Here is a 22,076-nt window from a genome sequence, read left to right as displayed (position 1 = left end):
AACTTTTTAGTTCCAAACCTCTCTAACCATGATTATATTGCCACATAAAAGCACAACAACGTTAATGTACCTGGTGCTTAAAATGGAAATATTAAAGTGATGGGGCCTGTGTCTCGAGGTAAATTTGGTGGAGAATGAAATCCTGGAAGTACTGGTTAGGGGCATCTCTGATATCAGAACTATTGTGGTCACACAAGTACATTTAGATTCATTCAAGATAGAGCCAGATTCACAGCTGATGTAAATTGTTGTTAGCTCTGTTGAATTCAGTGGAGCTACACTAACTTACACCATCTGAGGATCTGGTCCCAAATTGGTGTTTGACAGCACCAGATCAATATAATGTCTGTTTCAAGGTTTGTTAGAGATAGTGTTGACTTCTTCCACAATTGCAGCGTAAGTGCTCCGGGCAACTTTCATAAGCCAAATATTTGTGTTGCGGACCAACTAAACTACTACTTTCTCCTAATCCTTTCTGCTTTCTGCTTCATTCCAGAGTAGGAACTCAATTCACGGTGATGATAGATCACATAGTTAAGAGAGCAGCCATATGCTTTCAGTCTGAGAGATTTTTTTTATTTTAGATTAAGGAAGAAAGTCTCCATGAGAGAGGACAGAGTGTGTCTTTGCTTAATATTACTGATGAAATCCTGGCCCCCTGAAATAAACAGGAGGTTTGCCGTGGACTTCGTGGGTCACCGGATTTTACCTTGTGTATCCGTTCTGTCTGACTGCTGCCTTTTCAATCAAGGAGATTGCCTAGATGTTTAAAGATTCATGGACAGCCAGCTCTTCCACTTGTGTAAGCTGGCAAAACTCCACTGAAATCAGGAGTTGACTCCAATTTATACCAGCTAAGGATCTGTCCTGCAGTGCTTAGTAAGCAAAATCATTACACCCAATAAAAACACCCAATTAGACAGGGCGATTAGGAAGACAGACAGGAGATTGATATATTTTTAAAACGACTTAACTGCACAGAAAGAATATCTACTGGAAGAAAGGAAATTCCAGTATTTCCCATCAGAAGATTGTGTAAGATACTGTATGCCACTGTTGTAAATATTTAAGAGGAAGCAAAAATACCACAAAGATTGCTACAACGCAAAAATGTAGCAATTCTGTATTTATACACATGCACTCTACCAATTACGTCCTTTGCTATGTGCTCTGCAATATTTTTTGGGGGGGAAATGTTTTTTTAAGATGAGAGAGAAAAATTATCCATAAAAATATACTGAAGGGGAGTCCTCAACTGGTGTGAATTGTAACTCCATCAACTGGCAATTCACACCAGCTGAGGATCTACCCAGGAATATCTCCATACTCTTGTTCTTCCTTTACTATCAAATATAGGGACACCCTTCCCTTCCATACAAGTTGGTCGTTGGGAAACAAAGCCCAAGATATGGGTTATAAAAATGAGTCCTAAATTATTACACTATTTTTGAGATATGAGGTTACAATTTATGTGTAGGTTTTAGGGCTCAGTTCTGCAGTCCTGGTTACGGAAACTTACATTAAATCAATTTGAATTTTTCCTGAGTTAGGACTTCAGGATTAGACCCAATATAAATAGTGTAAATATAGCTGTCAGTGCTGTTCAGCAGAGCTGAACAAATATTATAAAATAAAAATACTACAAGTACCTATTTGAATTTTGGAATGAATTTACTTCACCTGTGTTTGTTTCAGTTGTGTTAGTGCCTCTTTGGTGTTTGTTTTCTATGAATGTTATAGCAAATTAAAGTTAAGCCCACGCTTAAGTATTTTGCTGAGTAGGGCTGGACTTGTATGATGGAGATTAGCGTGAGTTTTGCTGAATCAGCCCATATGTATACTAACAAATGGAGCCTGTGCTGGCTTTGAGTAGATCAGCACAGATGGTGGGGTTGGGATTGGATTACATTTACATTAGGGACAGTATTGAAAATACTAGTCAGAAAGGGGAAATAATGAAATTATAAGAACCATATGATTTAATTCTGAAAGGTCAATAAGGATTCACAAAAGGGAGATAAGAGGACACTGTATTAGAGAGAAAACTACAATAAAACCAAGGGCTTATCAAAAGGCATGTTTTTTCTTTCAGTTTTAAAACTGTACTTATTATTTCCTGGAATCTTTTGGCCTGGGCCCATGGGAAATAACGCTCATCCCACAGCTACCCAAGTTATGTTCAAAATCTAAATCTGCCACCAGTGTCCTAAACTACTGCATTATTGGTGCCCTTCCACAAGAAAATAGTATGAACGCCATTAATATTAACACAATTTTAAGCCAGTTGATAGAGCGTGAGAAGAATTGAGCGTGCTCAGTTTTTAAACTCTAAGTACATCTTTTTCTGAAAATCTATTTTGTAACCAGTTAAAGCAATAGCCTGTGATGTGAAACCCAAAATCTCACATCAGACCCTATGCCTATGACAGCAATATTTCTTCTTCTTTCTCAAGCAATGGAAAAATACCACAGACGCAAAACTTTTCTTAAGCAAGACTTTGGTTATTAGTACAATTATACCAATATGTGTACTATACAGTAATGACCTAATTTTCAGATGGCTTCAAACACGTCTCTAATTCTGTGTTCACAAATGTTGGGCCTGCACTCTTTGTGCATACAAACACACACAAAATTGTGAAAATTTAGCAAACAGTGGCTAATATTATCTCAAGCCCCGAAGGAGTGCACAAGCTCAATATAGAGCCAGTAGGTAGAAGATATTCAACTTATTCATATAGACAACGCATAAATGTTTTCACTGTAATGAATAAAACTTTTTCTTACTGTTTATTATATTAAATAAGACATTTTGGCCCCAATTGAAGTTAATGTGACTACACTTAAAGTTTGACATTTGCTGAAGCACCTTGAAGAACTGGGGGCTATATTTCTATAGACTTTATACTTTTAAAATAGTGTTTAATAAACAATCCAATTTATTGCATACATAAAAACCTATACAAGATGTACAAAATGTATATATGAAATTACTATATAACACTAGGGACAGCATGTTCATATTTTGATGCCTAAAGTTAGGAGAATTCCAGTGTATGATACAGCCATACACCACGTGAGAAATTATTGCTACTTAGGAAGCATCATTACAGAAAATGGAAGATCGGACACCAAAGTCAGCAGCAGAACAGCAAGAGCAACGAGACATTCTGGAAGAATAAACATCCGATGAGAGGAGACATAGGCCTGAAAACTAAATTCTGACTTTGAAAAACTTACATTTGGCCTGTGTTAAATTACAGCTGTGAAAAACGGACATTCAAACAATGCATAATAAAGAAATTACAATCCTTCAAAATATTAAAAAGTATTGGAGATGACTGCAACTCAGCAAATGCTAGTCCTAGATCTTATGCAAGGCACATTTTAAGGGGTTCAATTGGCAATCAAGCATATTTACAGGCACTGAAAGGAAAAGTTGATGGCTGAAGAACATGAGGCCAAAAAAAGATCTTATCTGGGCATCGGGTTGATGAAAAGGGCTATTCCTCTGAAAACAGGTGAGCAGTGGATCATACGGAATGGGCTGCCTAGGTTGCAAATCTCCAGTATTGGAGATACCACATAAAAAGAAGAAAGTTAGGTACCTAAGTAAGTGATTTTTTTAGAGCTGCTGAGCACTTGCAGCTCCTTTTGGGTTCAGGTTAATTTTGAATTCTTTCTTGGCAACTTTTCCAATAAAAGAAAAATGTCCTTTCTACTTGAACATCCTCTGTTATGGCGTGGGTCTGATTCCTCCGCATCTATCTGGTTGTTCACCTATTTATCTCTCTATGTGCTTTTGTGGCCTGACTCACTGCATTTCCTGAGTATCCCTGATATTAACAATACAAATAATCACATCTCCTTTTCTTTTCTCTGTAGGAGACCCAGCTTGATTAGTTTATCGCTTTTGTTAATTTTGGTTGGGGGGTGGCTGTATCAGAGTGAATGAGTGGCTTTTGGAGTGTGCAGGTGTCTGCGTGCATGTGTGAAGAACTTGTTGAAGGAAAACTAAATTGAAGAAATGAGTTTTGCATTTAGTTCTAAAAGTAATAAAGTCCATGGTCATTCCTGTGTCTTGCAAGAGTTTGTTCCACAGCATATATCCATTTCCTGTGAAAGCTCTGTCTCCCACAGTCACAAGCCTCCCCAATGATTGATCAATCCATTGTTCCAGTGGAATAATCCTTAATCCAAATACAACAGGCAGTCATGCACAATGGGGAGATGTGATCTTTCAGGTATTTCCAAGCAATCCCATGGAGGTCTTTAAATATCAGGACAGAAACCTTGCACTGGACTAAGAATTCACTGGGGAGCCAGTGCAAAGACTGGAACACTCAGATGATAGATTCACTGTGATCCATACTGCTGAATGGACAGATTACTTCATTTTGTAGAAACTGAAGCTTTTTCAGGATGTCTAGTTTCATTCTTAGACATGAAACTGTGACTAACCCTGGAGATTGTGAATGCATCAGCGTGGCCTGCTCGGTGTTAAATAAGTTGAAGTGCAAACCTCTGGCGAGTTGCAAATGTAAGTGAAAGTGTTTTGCTGTCATAACTATTTGGCCATCCAATAGCATCAAGGAGTGAAAAAGGACCCAAAGGCTGCTGAGCAACTCAGCAATTTGAGAGCAGATATCGTTCATAGAGAAGGCAATTGCTTAACATATATCTCTTCCTACCAGCATTGTCTCAGTCTTGCCTGGGTTTAGTTTAGGCCTGCTTATCTTCCTGCTGGTCTGTTGTCAGCTAAGCAATGAGAAGCCAGGAAAGCAGGATGACAAAATGGTTTACATTTATAAAGCTGGGAGTGGACTGCGTACTGCTGGCACTTCAGCCTGTGTTGTCTCGCCAGCTCTCTCAGTGGCTCCATATAGATGTTGAATGATGTGGGAGAGAGGATCAGGTCGTGGGAGTGAGTTGGTGCGGTCTCTGGAGGTGGAGGAACAATTGCCCATAAGTACCCTCAGAGGAAGGAACTGAGCATTTCTGGGCATTTCTGTTCATCCCTGCAACAGGAGTATTGCTGATCAGTGGTATCAAATGCCACAGAGAGGTCCTGCAGGAAAGGTCTGGATGCACATCTCTTGTCTATGGTCATGAGGACGTCTTCCGCCAGGGCAAGAAATGCTGACTTTGTGCCATTCTCTGTCCTGAAGCCTGACTCAGGGGGTCCGTTACACTGGCCACTCACAGATGGTGGCAGAGACTGTTTTTTGCAAACTGCTCAACTGTCAAATTCAGACAGTAGTTTGCAAGGTCTCTAGCGTCAAGCGACAGTTGCTTTAGTACTGGTTGTCCTACTGTATGTTTTAGAGTGGGCGATAGATTACCATTCTCTGTCTTTATTAGTAGGGGGCCCAGATGCTCTCGTGCTCCTGGAAGGGTCAGGTCAGAGTCACAGGGGTAGCCCTGATTGCTGTCTATGTCTCCATGATTTCTTCTAAGAATCGCCAGATATTCAGTGTTACTATTATTATTTCTTATTTACACTGGGCCATACATGTGCCCACAGTTTGCCAGACAAATAATGCTCATTATTTTATTTGTATTGACTGTCCAGCTCAAGAACATAAAATACAAAAACCCCAGCAAAAAATTACCACAGAAAAAGCAGTTCCAAATATAAATAAAAGCTCAGTGCATACATTCTTCTGGCATATTCTGGGGAATGTACATTTACATGGAAATAATAAACAGAAAATCAATTGGGGTAGTTTCTGTCCTCAGTTATGCAGGCCAGGCTCCCATGGGGGTTACCTTAAAAGGGCCTGATTTTCAAAATGTGCTGAGAACCCACACTCGGATAATCAGGACCCTGTAAGGTATTGCACGTCGGGCACCTAAAAATTTCAACATGAAAAATCACTAGTCACTTTTGAAATCCCTGGCCTTAATTACTAAATAAATGTAACAGCAGCCAAAATAAAATAAAATTAGAAAAGGTTCTATTCTATAATATTATTTTTGTAAGTTGAAAATTTGTGACTATTTCTAGTTTTTGACCAAACCTACATACTGTAAAGTGACACTTTTTGGAACAATGATGCACCTTGTGTGCTGCTCTTGAATGGAAAATATGCAAAGAAGCACCATTTGAATGCAAAGCTGTGTTTCGTGTGGGACTACTTGTCTGAGTGAAGCTTTGCATAGCTCACAAATGGATATAACCCTATAATTAATTTTTAATTAAGATACCTCTTGTCTTCTATAAATGGTTGTTACTATTACATGCTGTATAAAAAGATCTGAATGTTTTAAAAATTGAATGATGGGTGTTTCATCCAAAGCGCCTCCAATTTGCTGATTTGGGAAACAGAGGAGATACCAAATTGTCATGTTTAGATGGATTTGTGCCCTTTCTAATAAATCTCCCCCCCCCCCACACACACACACCTTTTCCTTTCCCTGCCCTTTCTGAACTGAATCAATGGTTTATTAATGATTTATTTTAAATTATCGCATCTTATTAGAATGTACATATTCTATGTCTGAATAATTTTAATTAAGATTATTTTTGTTGGCAAAAATGATAGAAATAAACCCTTATAGCATGAAAAGTAATTGGCTAATATTTGTAAATACTTCAATATCCGTTATTAAGGATTTCTTTCAAACAATCGGGAGTTTTGTCTGACAGTTTGGCATTAATTAAATCTCTGATACCTCCATAGAAGGGGCCAGATTTCTGCTCTCAGTTGCATCAGTGTAAATTTGAAGCAACTTCACTGTCATCAGTGAGTGCTGCATATCTTTAACACTTCTTAATATCTAGCTGCTTATTTAGATGCCAAAGGGCTTGGTCCTCTAAACACACATTGAATAACTTTATTCACCAGCATATTCGTGGACTAAAGCTTATGCTCTAATAAATTTGTTAGTCTCTAAGGTGCCACAAGTACTCCTGTTCTTTTTAGGTTTACTTGGGTTAGTAAACTTACGCATGTGCTGAAGATGGTTGGGTTTTGTTTTTATTTTCTTAAGGATCTCAGGCTCTAATTATGGATTTAGGTGCTGAACTTAAGTTTGAGCACATTGCCCTTAAACACTCTGTGTCTCTGTTACCACAGTTCAAAAACAGGAATGGGGATTAATAAATGTTTGTACAGTGTTTTGAAAATTAAGGCATTAAGTGGGAGCCAAATATTTTAATAACTGTGCGTTAGATTGTGTCACCAATGTGAAGTTCTGCTTAAAAACTGAGGGCCAGATTCTCCAGTTTGCCATGTTTCTTTTCCGACCCTTACACAGCACAAAGTCAACTTAGAGCAGCTGGAGATTTGTATTGGAGAATTCCCTGAGATAGGGGCAATTTCTCTTGCTACAAAGCAGGCAGAGGCAGCTCCATCACCTAACTGGAGTAAGAGGCGGCGAGGTAGGGAGGAGTTGCATCGGGGTTGTGCAGGGTGGGGAGGGATATGGGGGAGAACAGCGTGTCAAAGAAGAGGAGAGGGGAGGGATTGTGCTACACAGTTCTCAATGCAGGATCAAGGCCCTCACATGTAAAATTTCTGCACAGAAAGAAATTTTTTTGAAAAGTCATGAGCATGCAAAAACAGGTGGCCATAACTAAAACTTTTTGTAAACTTCACTTTAGTAGGCATTCCCAGTGTCTGCAATAATTAGCATCTTTGTGCCTCTATCACAGTAGCATAAATTATAGCAGTGTGATACTTATTAAAAAGATTCCAGTTTCAATAATGCTATGAACATAGTTGTTTATTTTGGGCAACTCTAAAATAAGATAAGTGGGAAACCTAGACTAATTGGTCTGTTGCTAAAGTAGCATGCAAGATAGGGAAGCTGAGCTGAGAACGGTTTTCTGCAAAACATAAATAAAGTAGGAAGTGGGTGCTCGGCTGTAACAAGCACTGTTGCAGCTTCTTTGTTTTACAGCCAGAGCTGCAAGCAAGCTCTTTTTAAAACCAATAAACCTCCCCAGGCTCTCAGACAGAAGTGGCTAAATGTGATTGCTTTTGCTTTTTCAAATGTTTCCTACTAAAACTGAAAAATCTCAAGAAATTTGCAAAATGTAATAAAAAATATTTTTAAAAATCTGTGAAAGTATGCACAATTTTAAGACAGCAAATATTTTGTAATGATGATTGAAATTCACAAAATTAGAATCAGTGAGATTAAATGTACTGTCTCTGCCAAAAAAAACAAAAAACAGTGAATTGTGTTTCTCCATTGTTGAAAAAAGGAGGTGCATGAACACTGGAAATTCACACAACTACCACTCATTTTCCAACCTGTATTTCTTTGCTACCACATCAACAAGTTGGTGACATCCAGCTTCTGTGCATCTGTCTATCTTTTTCTCTTGTTCTCATGACCGTAGTCTCTAGCTCTCTCCATGTATTTCTGGATAATACACTTCTTGTGTGTGGATTTGAGGAAATGAAAGAGTTTGACTGTACAGCATTTGTGTCTGTGGAAGGATCAAAAGTGAGGCTGAAGAAACAGTGGATGGAGACATTTCACTGTGCACTAGGCATAGACGACTCATGCCTCCCCATACTGGGGGGGCACAATCTAAAGGGGAGGACACGTGACTGCCCCACGCGTCTCCTCTGCCCAGGGACTCCCACCCCACCCTGTGCCCAGCCTAGGGACACCACGCTCTTCCCACTCCACGTTACCTATGGAGAGCGGGGACTCTGTCTTTCTCTCCCTGAGCCTCCCTCCTGCACTTCAGCTGCTCTCCCTGACAACTGGACGGAGAGTGGGATGGAGCTACTTCTGCCTGAGAGAGCTGGCTGGGCAGCAGCGGCAATCCACTCCCTGCCCAGGTTTGGCTGCCAAGAACAGAGGCCCAGCGAGCCGGAGCCCACCCTTCTGCCCCGCATGCTTGGCCTCTGTCCCCAGCAGTCAAGCCCAGGCAGGGTGTAAGTCGCTGCTGCCTCCGAGCCAGTCTCTCTCAGGCAGAAGCAGTAGAACACACTGATGGGGAGGGGCAGGGAGAGGAGGACAGAGCCCCTCTTCCTCCCCTCCCCCGGCAGGCCAATCTGGGGAGGGGGCATTTGACCCTGCAACCCCCCCTACGTGTTGCCTCTGCAGTAAAGCTGTTTGAAAAGGTTTCCTCTTCTTAAAAAAAATGTAATTTCAAAATACAAAACCTTTTGACCAGCAGTATAAATGGTTGAGGGGGGAAAGGAAAATGTTTTTTGAGAACATGTCATAAAAATTGTCCCCACCTTCTCAAATTTTGAAATCAACCAGTTCTGCTGTGAGTTGGTTGGTGCCTGATGGGAGGTGCTGATCATCTTCATCTGTTCTTTACACCAGTGAAAGTAGAAAGCATTCAGTACTGATCAGGAGTGTTCCACATCTCACAGGATCAGGCCTCGTGAGGAAAGTCAAGTGAATGTTTGATCGGGGTGTCCATGGGGGTCTCCATTGTGGTGTGTGCAAAATGAAGGAACACTTTTTCTAGAACTGTAGGGAGGACAGAAAGATGTTGGAAATTAGGATGAGATTAGTGCAACTAATGAGGAGGCTTCTGAAATCAGTAAAGTAGGGATAAAATGCTGGACTTGATTGTTAGAGAGACAAGGTGGTGAGGCAATATTTTTCATTGGACCAACTTCTATTGCTGAGAAAGACAAGCTGTCAAGCTACACAAAGCTCTTCTTCAGATCTGGGAAAGGTACTAAGAGCTTCACAGCTAACTACAAGATAGAACTGATAGTTTAGCATAAGTAGTTAGGTTTCAGAGTAGCAGCCGTGTTAGTCTGTATCGTCAAAAAGAACAGGAGTACTTGTGGCACCTTAGAGGCTAACAAATTTATTTGAGCATAAGTGTTCCTGGGCTACAGCCCACTTCATCAGATGCATAGAATGGAACATATAGTAAGAAATATATATACATACAGAGAACATGAAAAGGTGGAAGTAGCCATACCAACTGTAAGAGGTTAATTAATTAAGATGAGGTATTATCAGCAGGAGAAAAAAAACGTTTGTAGTGATAATCAAGATGGCCCGTTTTAAGCAGTTGACAAGAAGGTGTAAGGATACTTCACATGGGGAAATAGATTCAGTAAGTGTAATGAGTAGTTAGTACATAATCGGGAGGACCATTCAAGGTGAAGTGACCCATTAACACCCCTGTAGGCATAAGACAAAAAAGGGAGTTAGTGGGTTACAGATTGTTGTAATAATCCATATATCCAGTGTCTTTATTAAGACCATGATTTTTCATGTCTGGCAAAGTTATGAATTTAAGCTCTCAGGCTCATCTTTTCGAAGTGTTGTACAGGTTTCCTTTGAGGATGAGGACTGATAGGTCAGATATAGAGTGATCGCTCTGTGAAAAGTGTTCTCCCACAGGTGACATGGTGTCTGTCTTTTATAATTTTCCTGTGTGAGTTCATTTGAGAGTATAATGATTGGTTTCACCCACACAGTTGTTATTAGGGCATTTAGTGCACTGGATAAGGTACACGACATGGCGTGATAGACACGTGTAGAACCCATGGATCTTGAAAGGTGTGTTGGGTGGGAGTTGTTGATCATTGTAGCAGTGGAGATATGTCTTCAGATTTTGCCTTTGTTCTGGCAGGGTCTGGTGCCGCTTTGGTATTTCCTGGTCTGGGGGGAGCTTGCTTCTGTTGATGAGCTTGAAAGCTTGTCTCTCTCACCAACAGAAGTTGGTCCAATAATAGATATTACCTCACCCACCTTGTCACTCTAATATCCTGGGACCGAGATGGCTACAACAACACTGCATAGAACTTGATTGTGTCATTTAGGCTGTGCCGCTTCTCCTACATCACTGTGTGGGGTGCAGGAAACTATCACTCGCTATGGCAGGCCAGCTGCAGTGGCTGGTGTATAATGGGCTGACCCATGGTCCTGTTTCCTCTCTGCCCTTAGAGGTGCCCTGGATCATCTGTGGAGGAACAGGGATAGAACATCCCCTACAGTCCCCAGAGTGCACAGTAATAAGGTGTCATACACATGCTGGTAAAAGACTAGTTTTTATTTACTAGTCCCCATCACCTGATATGGATCAGGGGTTACAGAAGGTCAATGACCACTGACTGCAGTGGCTATTGTTACACAGGGGGCTGCAGTTCTGCTTGGCCTCTCTGTGCAAGCACTTCCTATGTAAACATGGAATAAGGGCTAGGCACAATCTACCCCATGGAAGATACAGTACTCCTGGGGGCATCCTGTACCAAAAAAATTATAATTCTGCACACAATATTTTAAAATTCTGCAAAATTTTTCAAATTTTATTTGTCAAAATAACACTACATAATCACACCAGTTTCAGTTATTTTGGTAATGTATTTCAAAATACCTGTCAGCAAGTATGTCTGTAACAATACAGACACACACAAAAATTCCCTGAGGAGTAGAGAGTTAAAGAAACCCCTATGACAACCCAGTTCCTGTTTTTCTGCCCCTTTTCCCACCCCAGAGTCCAGCTGGAGAGCCAGACACCCACAACCCCTTCCCCCCCCCCAGAGCCCAGCCACAGGCCCCCCCCCCAGCCATTACACCTGAACCCCTCCTCCACAGAGCCCATCCACACCCCACCAGGCCAGATACCCGCTCCTCTCCCCCCACAGAGCCCAGCCGTGGCCCTCAGCCCAGACACCCTCCCCTCTCCCCCCTCCAGAGCCCAAGGAACCAGAGGGAGAAACAGCCTGATGCTCGGTCCCAGGCTTGCACAAAGTTTCCTGTGCACTGCTGCCTCCTCCCCCAGGGCATGCTGGGAACTGCAGCTGTCAGGAACCCTCTAGCGTCCTCTCCCTCCCCCCAGCAGAGACTTCTAGGTGCGAGCTGGGCTCTGCCAGATCCAGTGGCCCCTATTGGCACCTAGCAGCACTGCAGCCCATTTCTGTGGGGAAAAGGAAATTCTGCGCACACAACATTAATTTCTACAAAATTCTGCGCCGCACAGTGGGGCAGAATTCCTCCAGGAGGTGTCCTGTAACTAAAAGTGTTCAAACTGATGAGTTTTATGCAATTGTTGTGAAAAATAGCCAGTTTTTATGGAAAACAGTCTAGCAGGCTATGACTTTTTGAAACCACCTTCAGCCATGATTTATACCTCAAAAGCAGAGGTTCATAATGTAAACAAAAATTTTCTTTACTCTTATTTTACTGATCACTTTTTATTTCCCTCCTGATTCAGGAAAACAAAAGTCCTGAAGTCAACGGAATTTAAGCATAGGCTTAAATTTAAGCACATGCTTAAGTGCTCTCATGTATCAGATCCAGATTTCATTTTTATTTCAGTCTGATTCTGAAAGCATACTCACAATGCTTAATAAGAAGTCCCATTAAAGCAAATTCAACTATTTGCATAGGAAAGAACCATCAGTGTAAATGTGACAGAATTATAGGAACTCCTCACTTAAAGTTGACCCGGTTAATGTTGTTTCGATGTTAAGTCACTGATCAATTAGGGAACATGCTAATGAGTTATGAAATACTCCCATCTAACATCTTTGGCAGCCACCTGTTTTGTCCACTGCTTGCAGGAAGAGCAGCCCATTGCAGCTAGCTGGTGGGTGGTTGGAACAATGGGTGAACCAGCAGCCCCCCTATCAGCTCCCCTCTTTCCTAAGTTCCCTGTGCAACAGCTGTCCCTCCCCCCACTGCCATGTGCTGCTCCTGCCCTCTGCCTTGGAGCGGCTCCCAGAGACTCCTGCTTGATGTACGGGGGGGAGGGGGAAAGAGAGGGGCTAATGTAAGGATGTCTCCCCCTCCCCCCTGCTCCTGCACCCCGCTTATCCCATCTTCCATAGAGAAGGGGGGACATCCGACAGACAGAGGGAGCATCTAGGCAGTAGCTCAGTCTCAGCAAGCTGATTTAATTAACAGGGCAGTGTACTTAAGCCTGGGGTCAGCTACTTAAAGGGGAAATGCGCATTTTTTCTCTCACACACAGGGAGTGTGTCTCTGTCTGCCCTCCCTCGTTTCCTGCTGCCTTGTAGAGTGTTGTGAGAGTTAACCCTGGAGGGCTCAGTCAATTGCTAGTTCATTTAGCAATAAGGCATTCCCTGGGAAATATCCCACCCTCTGACTCGTCCACCTCAACCAAGCTTCACAATCATCATCACTGTGTACCAGTATTAAATTGTTTGCTTAAAACTTATACTGCGTGTGTGTGTGTATATATATATATATAATATAGTCTTTTGTCCGGTGAAAAAAATTTCTCTGGAACCTAACCCCCTCATTTACATTAATTCTTATGGGGAAATTGGATTCGCTAACATCGTTTCGCTTAAAGTCGCATTTTTCAGGAACATAACTACAACGTTAAGTGAGGAGTTCCTGTAGGCCCTAGTGATTCAATTCATTATAAGAATTAGATGAGTTCGGGGAGGACTTGGCTATTATTGGCCATGCTCCAGGTGTCCCTAAACGTCCAAGGACCAGAAGCTGGGAATAGATAATAGGGGATGGATTCCTTGAAATTGACCTGTTCTGTTCATTCCCTCTGAAGCATCTGGAACTGGCTACTTTCAAAAGCCAGGATACTGGGCTAGATGGACCACTGGTCTGACCTGGTATGGACATTCTTATGTATATAGGTTCTCATATTGCACTCATCATCAGAGTATCTGAGTGCCTTCCAGTAGTGCATTAAGCAGTGTGACTGCACAGCTATCACATGTTGTTCTTTCATCCTCTCCCCAGAGGAGATCTGTGTGCAGTGGAGGGTCTTGTTGTGGTAGATATTTTGTTTTGTGTTAATATGCATATTTCTATGTACTTATGTTAGAGAAGGCAAGGTCAAAGAAGTTCACCTTGCACTCAGAGCAGAAGGTGATGAGTTCTTAGAGGAATTCATTTTACAGTATCAGACCAGCCCCCGAGATTGTTCTCAGTCTCACACAGACAAGCTCTACCCTTGCAATAGAAAGTTCCATTGTACCAAGGGAAGGGGTTAGTTGTCAACCAGGGTCTTCATCCCAGGGTTTTAGGTTGTCTTTTAAATATCCTGGGCCCAGGCCTTGGGGCACCTTGAAGATAAGGGCCACACCTAGAATTTGATTAAAAATTCTATAAGAAGCTAGTGTAGAGAGCAGAAGACAGATGTGATGTGCTCACAGTAGCCTGTGTTATTGAGGAGATGTGCTGCAGTGTTCTGTATCTCCTAAGTGCTGAAGGGTTCATTCCAGGTATATCACATTGCTGTAATCTAGCCAAGAAGTGACAAAGGCATGAATAACTGAGGGCAGGTCACCTTCTACCAGGTTGGGACAGAGCCTCCTAGCCAACTGGAGATGATAGAAAGCATTACTCATGGATGCTGCTATGTGAGAGCTCAGCATCAGTGAGAAATCAATGAGCACTCCTAAACTATGGACTGAAATGACCAATTGTGGGTGTGTATCTTCAATCAAAGGTGATGGCATCATGATGGCAAACTTTTCAAAGTATTGTCCTCTGCCCTCCAGCATCACCTCAGTCTTGCTTGGGTTCAGTTTCAGCCAGCTGTTCTTCATCCATGAGCTGATCTTATCCAAGCACAGGGCCATCTTGCTAGTAGTGGTATGGTCATCTGTGGTGAAGGATAAGTGGAGCTATTTAGCTTCTGCATAGTTCTGGCACCTGAGTCCATTTTGTATGACCAGTACACCTAATGGCTGAATGTTGAAAAGAGCTGGAGACAGAATTGTTCCTTGTGGGACTCCACAAGTGAGGGGTCTAGTGGTGGAGGTATAATTTCACAAGTCTTGAGTTGGGACTCCTTTAGATGTGTCCAGAACTTCCTAATGAGTGAGTGTACTGACCTGTGGGAATGCAGCTGGGCTGTTGGTTAGTGGGTGCAGGTGGAGTGGATCCATGCTGTTTGAGGAGGCTTCCCAATGTGTGTGGTTTTTTCTGTGAAGTAGGATGATAATTTTTTGCAGCGCTTGGTACTTAGCTCTGATCTAGGTTGTAGGTACTCAGGATTGCTGAAGCAATTTACACCCTGGCCAGCTCCTTGGGGTGGGATTTGGCAGCTTCAATGGAGGCTAAAAGGAAGGTTCTCTTGACCTCTCACACAGCCTCAGCACAGGCTTTGAGGAATTTGTTAGTCATCCTGTCTGATTCAGCTTTCATTTTCTGCCATCAGTGCTCGGCTTTCCACCCTTCTGTCTGGATCCGGTGCAGGATGTCTGAAAGCCAAAGAGATCTGCAAAGGAGAGGAAGGAGTCATTTGGTGTGCCAGTGGTTGAGGCTAGTGCACAATGATAATGATTCACCAGGTCTTTGAATGGTGTTGATTTACATGTGCAACCACAATGATATTTCATTATTGCTTCTCTTTCTGTTTTACCTGAGCGTTCCCAGCTGACTCCAATTCCATCACTAATATAGCTCCTTTCCATGCTGTGTATTAAACTTTCCGTGCTGTGTATTAAGACTTTCAGAAACAGACAAATATGGAACTTAGGTTAATTCAAAACAGCCAATTAAAACAGAAAAGAAGCAGTATTGAAACATCATTATGGCTTAATCTGCAATCACTGTGGACCTGATTCTGCCAGCACTATTTCCACTGAGTGGTATTTTCCTACACAAATAGTCCCATTAATTTCAGTACTAGAATGGAAGTATTTTGCACCCACATTGGTTTCAGTTTGCACAAGTGTGGATGAGTACACAAGGTGCAAGACAGGAGATAATGAGGCCTACAGAAAACAAAGAAAAAGGAAACATTTTGAGTATAAATGTGATTACTTAGTATACGTTAAGTGCCAACAGTGTCCTACTACAAATCACGAAGAGCCAGATTTTACAGCTCTTACTCTATGCTGGGCACGTAGGTCCAATAGAAGTCAATAAACAACTGGTGGGAGCAGAATGTGATTGTGTAATTAAAGACTGCACAAGAGGGCAGAATTAAAGTTGCACAGGGTAAAATAATGAAAAAGCTGATATGGGATTCAATTAATAAAGAACTAAAGGATAAGGCTATAATTAATGCCAATTAATGTGATTCTATTGAAAATAGGTCTTGTCAAACAAAACTGATTCATTCACTGATGAGATTACAAGTTTGGTTGACAAAGGTAATTGCATAGTTGTAATATACTTAGACTATTGTAAGGAGTTTGGTTTAATACTGCATGACATTCTGATTAAAAAACTAGCACTACACAATATCAATAAAGCACAGGGAGAAAACGTTGGGTACTGTAAAGCTCTCTAATGTAACAGAGAAAAGCATAACAAGAACCAATGACTGGAAGCTGGAGCCAGACAAATTCAGATTAGAAATTAATCAAAGTTTTTTAACTGTGAGGGTAATTAACCATTGGAACAAACTACCAAGGGAAGTGGTGAATTCTCCATCTCTTGATGTCTTCAGATCAAGACTACTAGCATGTGTGAACTGGGATTATTCAGAGGTTTATAACTTGGCCAGATTTAGGTGGATTTTCACAGGGACAGCAAAGAATAGATCCCTAACACCAGAGCAACACACACACACACACACACGTACACACACACCACTTCCAAATTAGAAGTCCCTGCTCCAATGAATGACAGTGGCAGAGCTTCTCAATGAAACAATTGTAAGATTTTCTTATCATGAACAAAATAATGTATTTTCCCTAATTTCATTCACAGATACAGATGAACCATTACTGCTAAAACCCTTTAAAAAATTCAGTGTGAAGCAGATGCCTAGCATGGGAAATTTCAACCCATGTTTAAAGTTTGGCAAAGTTATACGCAACTGAAAACAGGGTCTTAAAATGGAAAAAAAATAGCAGTGTTAATTTTGGGCTTCACTATCAGCATCACCTATTATATTAGAATTATTTAATGTTGGCTGGTGTGCTGATACTACAGCCTAGCATACTGACCAGTATTGCCTAATTGTTTCCTTGTAATATCCCCACTGTTGTATGTGACGTTCCCCTCTGGTGGTATCTGGACTGGTGATCTGCTAGGTCACCCCAATCCTTGACTCTGAGAACCAGCCTTGCCTTGCTCTGCTGTGAGAACCCCCACTCCTGGGCTGTTCACACACAGCCTCTAGCAAGTAAGCTACTCCTTGGATTGTGCATCCGAATGACAGTAGCCAATATCTTCAGTCCCACACACAACTCTAAGAACCTCCATCTTCCAGTGTCCAGTTATGCTCGCTGGACACTGCAAGCTTATGAGTTCATCAGTTTAACAAAGAAATTGATATGTACCAGGCTTGTTATCCCAAGGGGAGCCTCTGACACACTTCAAACCAAATGCACTGCTTCAGGTAGAATAAACAAACAGATTTGTTAACTATAAAGATAGATTTTAAGTTATTATAAGTCAAAACATAACAAGTCAGATTTGGTCAAATGAAATAAAAGCAAAACACATTCTAAACTGATCTTAACACTTTCAATGCCCTTACAAACTTAGATGCTTCTCACCACAGGCTGGCTGGTTGGTCTTCAGCCAGGCTCTCCCCTTTGATCAGTGCTTCAGTTGCTTGGTGTGGTATCTGTAGATGTAGGTGGAATTGAGAGAGAGCATGGCAAATGTCTCTCCCTTCTATCATGTTCTTTCTTCCCCCATGCTTTGCCCTCCCTCCCCTTCAGATTCAGGTGAGCATTACCTCATCACAGTTCCAAACTGACCAAAGGAAGGGGGGGTGACACCCTCGAGAGTCTACAGATTCTTTTGTTGCTGCCTAGGCTAGTGTCCTTTGTTCCTGTGAGGTTGGGCTGGGTTTGTCCCATACATGCCCTGATGAGGTGTGAACTGCCTCTCTGTTCTTGGAGAGTTTTTGCCTGGGCTTGCTTTAAGCCATGAAAATACATTTTCAGCCTCATAACTATATATATGAAATTATAACCTATAACATTACTGTAACAATTACTATAACATCACTATAACAACCATGCTCAGTGCATCATGAGTCTTCCGAAGACACCCAACATGACAAAGTTTGCATTGGATACCACACAATCATTTTATAGAGATGAACATGGGGGTATAGGGTGTTCCCCCAAGGTACAGAGAGTCACTCCTCCCCTCTTAGTTTATTGCAAGAGGCTTAGTCACTGACTAGCTCAAAGGCAGTTTGTGTTATAGTTCTCTTGACATCCAGCCATTAAGGCCATGAGGCAGCGTGCCTCAGTTTCCTCATTCACACGCAGCAAATCAGGTTTTTTATGGTTTCTCCGCTGTGATAAGCTTTAAAGCTGTTTACAGGTATAATTCAAAAGTAGCATTATCATAAGGTTTAACATCTGTGTCATAATTCTTATCCCCAAAATTTAACATTAATTCAAATTTTTTATCACAGATGGGTGTTTACAAGTATCTTTATGATACCATGCCCTCTGTTTAGATAGTGTAGTTTGAGGTTAGTTTGTTCATTACCTATGGTGTCCTTTGACTCTCTCCCATTTAATCAGTCACCGTCTTTTCTTTCCCTCCAGTCTTTCTCTTTGTGTGGGCTCTTAATTTAATCATGTTTTTGGAATTTTGGTGCCTCAAGGTCTGGCACAATAGGTGTTCAGGGGTATCCTGCACATTGGCTGGCCCTTTGGGGAGCTGTACATATGCAGCAAATCCAACTCCCCTTTTGGGATTACCCTGTGTTTTCCCCCTCCTATGTGTTTTTACCTTTTGATCAGATTCTCCTTTTCCCAGCAGCTTTCCCATAACTGCTCTTTATGTCTCGCCAGTCTGGGGGAAAACACCCCCTTCTCTGTCAGTTGGGTCATTTGTATTCTGACAAACTACCACCTGGAAACTTCTTGGTCCCAACTCCTCTGTTATTGCAGGCATTGGAGCTGCATCTTGATTTAAAGAGACACAGTTACTTTCCAAAAACTTAGCAGAAATAGCATCCTATTTGGGACCTGGATTGGGGTACCCTCCACCACCCCTTTCTCTGTCCCTGAGAAGTCAGCTGTGTGACTGCTCCCCTCCAGGAGGTCAATTACACTGTTCCTTCTCAAAACTTGGGTCACAGGCTGAGTGCCTGGGTGCACAGATGCTGACCGAGCCATCCCCCTAGTGTCCTGGGCATCCTGCTCCAACTGACTGGAGAGGAGACATTCCTGTACCCCCACTATTCCTTCCCCAGTTTCCTCCTCTGGGCCCCCTTCTAAGACACATTTCTCTGTGCTCCCTGGGAAGGGTTCTATTTCTTGTTCACTTGCAGAACTCTGCCAGCTAACAACTGGGACAGTTTCTTTAATCACTGACAACACCTCTCCTGCCCCTGCTCCTGAGGGCATGTTGCCTTCTGCTGGAAAGGAGCTAGTCTCAGTCCCCTCCCCCCGTACATGGAAGCACATTGCTTCCCTGTGTTACAGAGTCACAGGAATCCTCATCCACCTTTCAGTGGTTTCTGAGATCCCCTGCCCCTTTTTGGGGGTTCTCCTCTGGGACACATTGTTCTATGCTCCCTAGAGCCGGTTTTGACTCTGGTTCAGCTGCAACCTGCTGGCAGCTAACAACCTGAACAATTCTCTCCCTGGCAGGCATTACACCCCCATCCTTTCCTGATGTGGTGTTGCCTCCAGCTGCAGTGCAGGAGTTGGTCTCAACCACCCCACACCTGGAAGCATATGGTTTCTCCCTGCTGCAGAAGAATCAAGACGACTCTCTCCCATTCTCTCAGCAGTTCCTGAGACCTCACCCTTTCCCTTGGGGGTCCCAGCATAAAACTCCCTCCTGCTGCAGGCAAATACTTTAACCTGAGCTACACGGAAAAAATCATTACCAAGGAGCAGGTTGAATAGGAGGTGTTCCATTACCCCCACAGTCAAAACACTTTCCAAACCTTCCCAGACCACATGGATTTTAGCTAATGGTACAAGGAATCTGCTTTCGCCCACCCCCATGATCTCTGCCATTTGGCCAGGCAACATACTGGCCTTTGGGACCACACTCTCTTTAACCAGAGAGATCTGAGCCCCTGTATCCCTCTGCCCCAAGTATTCCCTGCCATTAATTTGGACAGCCTTAAGATGCTCCATATTTGGTTCTGCAGAGGCTAACCTCACAGAACCAATATGATAGGTTTCAATTGCTTGGGGGGGTTCTGTGTTGAGGACTGCAGAACTAACATGAGCTATTGGTTGCCTGCTTCCTCCTAGCACAGGGCATTTATTCCTCGGGTGATCAGTGGAATTACATTGATAGCACCTTTTGAGCTCTTCTGCTTTTACAGGAGATTTGGGATGAGGGTTAGAGAAATGTTTTTGGGTAAGAGAACGTTTAAGCTCCCAAACCCCTTCTTTCTTCCCAGGGGCAAAATGAGATCCTCCCTTCCCACCAGTTTTAAACCGCTCTTTCTGTGGCCTGCCCTCAATAGATGCCTGATTCTGTTTGAAGGCATCAGCTAAAAAAGCCATCTCATCCACAACCTTTACATCTTTGTCCCATAGACATCGCTTTACATCAGCCTTACGTAAGCTTAGGAAATGCTCTTGAGCAATAAGATCCAACATTCCCTCAAAACTTGCCAATTCTTCATCCCCTCACCCATTTTCCCAACAAATCTTTCATTTTGTTTACATATTCCCCATTACTCATACCAATATCCCTCTTAAGATTCCTAAGTTTAACTCAATATGTTTCAGAGGTAATCTGAAAACTTCGCAAAACAGTATCTTTAAATTTACAATTGTCTAAAGCAGGGGTCGGCAACCTTTCAGAACTGGTGTGCCGAGTCTTCATTTATTAACTCTAATTTAACGTTTTGCGTGCCGGTAATATACTTTAACATTTTTAGAATGGCTCTTTCTATAAGTCTATAATATATAAATAAACTATTATTGTATGTAAAGTAAATAAGGTTTTTGAAATGTATAAGAAGCTTAATTTAAAATTAAATTAAAATGCAGAGTCCCCCCGGACTAGTGGCCGGGACCTGGGCAGTGTGAGTGCCACTGAAAATCAGCTCGTGTGCCGCCTTTGGCACGCGTGCCATAGGTTGCCTACCCCTGGTCTAAAGCATCTTCAATAGATTGAATACATTTCGAGATTTACCAGTAAATTTCACAATCAGGGTAGGAACTCTCTTATCATCAGGGATTTCATGTATTATACACAGCCTTTTGAAGGTAGTCAGATATTCAGCAATATCATCCTCTTCACTGTATGCAGGACATAAGAGTTCCCATTTGTGGATTTTTGGAGTGATGGGAGTCATTGGGGGTTCTGGTTCTGCTTCTCTAGCAGGTCCAGCTGGTGTTTTTGCTCTCTCTCTTGCTGTGCCACTGTGACGTTCCCCTCTGGTGGTATCTGGACCAGTGATCTGGTAGGTCAACTCTGGGAGCCAGCCTTACCCTGCTCTGCTGTGAGAACTCCCACTCCTGGGCTGTTCACGCACAGCCTCTAGCAAGTAAGCTACTCCTTGGATTGTGCATCCGAATGACAGTAGCCAATATCTTCAGTCCCACACACAAGACTAGGAACTTCCATCTTGTAGTGTCCAATTATGCTCGCTGGACGCTGCAAGCTTATATGAGTTCATCAGTTTAACAAAGAAATTGATATGTACCAGGCTTGTTATCCCAAGGGAAGCCTCTGACACACTTCAAACCAAATGCACTGCTTCAGGTAGAATAAACAAACAGATTTATTAACTTTAAAGATAGATTTTAAGTGATTATAAGTCAAAACATAACAAGTCAGAGTTGGTCAAATAAAATAAAAGCAAAACACATTCTAAGCTGATCTTAACACTTTCAATGCCCTTACAAACTTAGATGCTTCTCACCACAGGCTGGCTGGTTGCTCTTCAGCCAGGCTCTCCCTTTTGAACAGCGCTTCAGACCCTTGGTGGTGGTGGTGTCTATAGCTGTAGGAGGAAGAGAGAGAGAGCATGGCAAATATCTCTCCCTTCTATCATGTCCTTTCTTCCCTCTTGGCATTGCCTCCCCACTTCAGGGTCAGGTGAGCATTACCTCATCACAGTTCCAAACTGACCAAAGGAAGGGGGGTGACACCCTCGAGAATCTACAGATTCTTGTGTTGCTGCCTAGGCCAGTGTCCTTTGTTCCTGTGAGGGTGGGCTGGGTTTGTCCCATCCACGCCCTGAGAAGGTGTGAACTGCCCCTCTGCTTCTGGAGAGTTTTTGCCTGGGTTTG

At 42.4% G+C, this 22,076-nt stretch overlaps 1 protein-coding gene across 3 annotated transcripts in view; it reads left to right on the top strand.

The window, feature by feature from the left end:
* FYB1 (FYN binding protein 1) overlaps nt 1–22,076 on the top strand; it is a 131,828-nt gene that overhangs the window by 69,312 nt on the left and 40,440 nt on the right. The window lies entirely within an intron of this gene.

This window comes from Trachemys scripta, chromosome 6 (genome assembly GCF_013100865.1).
Source record: "Trachemys scripta elegans isolate TJP31775 chromosome 6, CAS_Tse_1.0, whole genome shotgun sequence".
NCBI lineage: Eukaryota > Metazoa > Chordata > Testudines > Emydidae > Trachemys > Trachemys scripta.
This window is presented reverse-complemented; position numbering and strand designations above follow the sequence as displayed.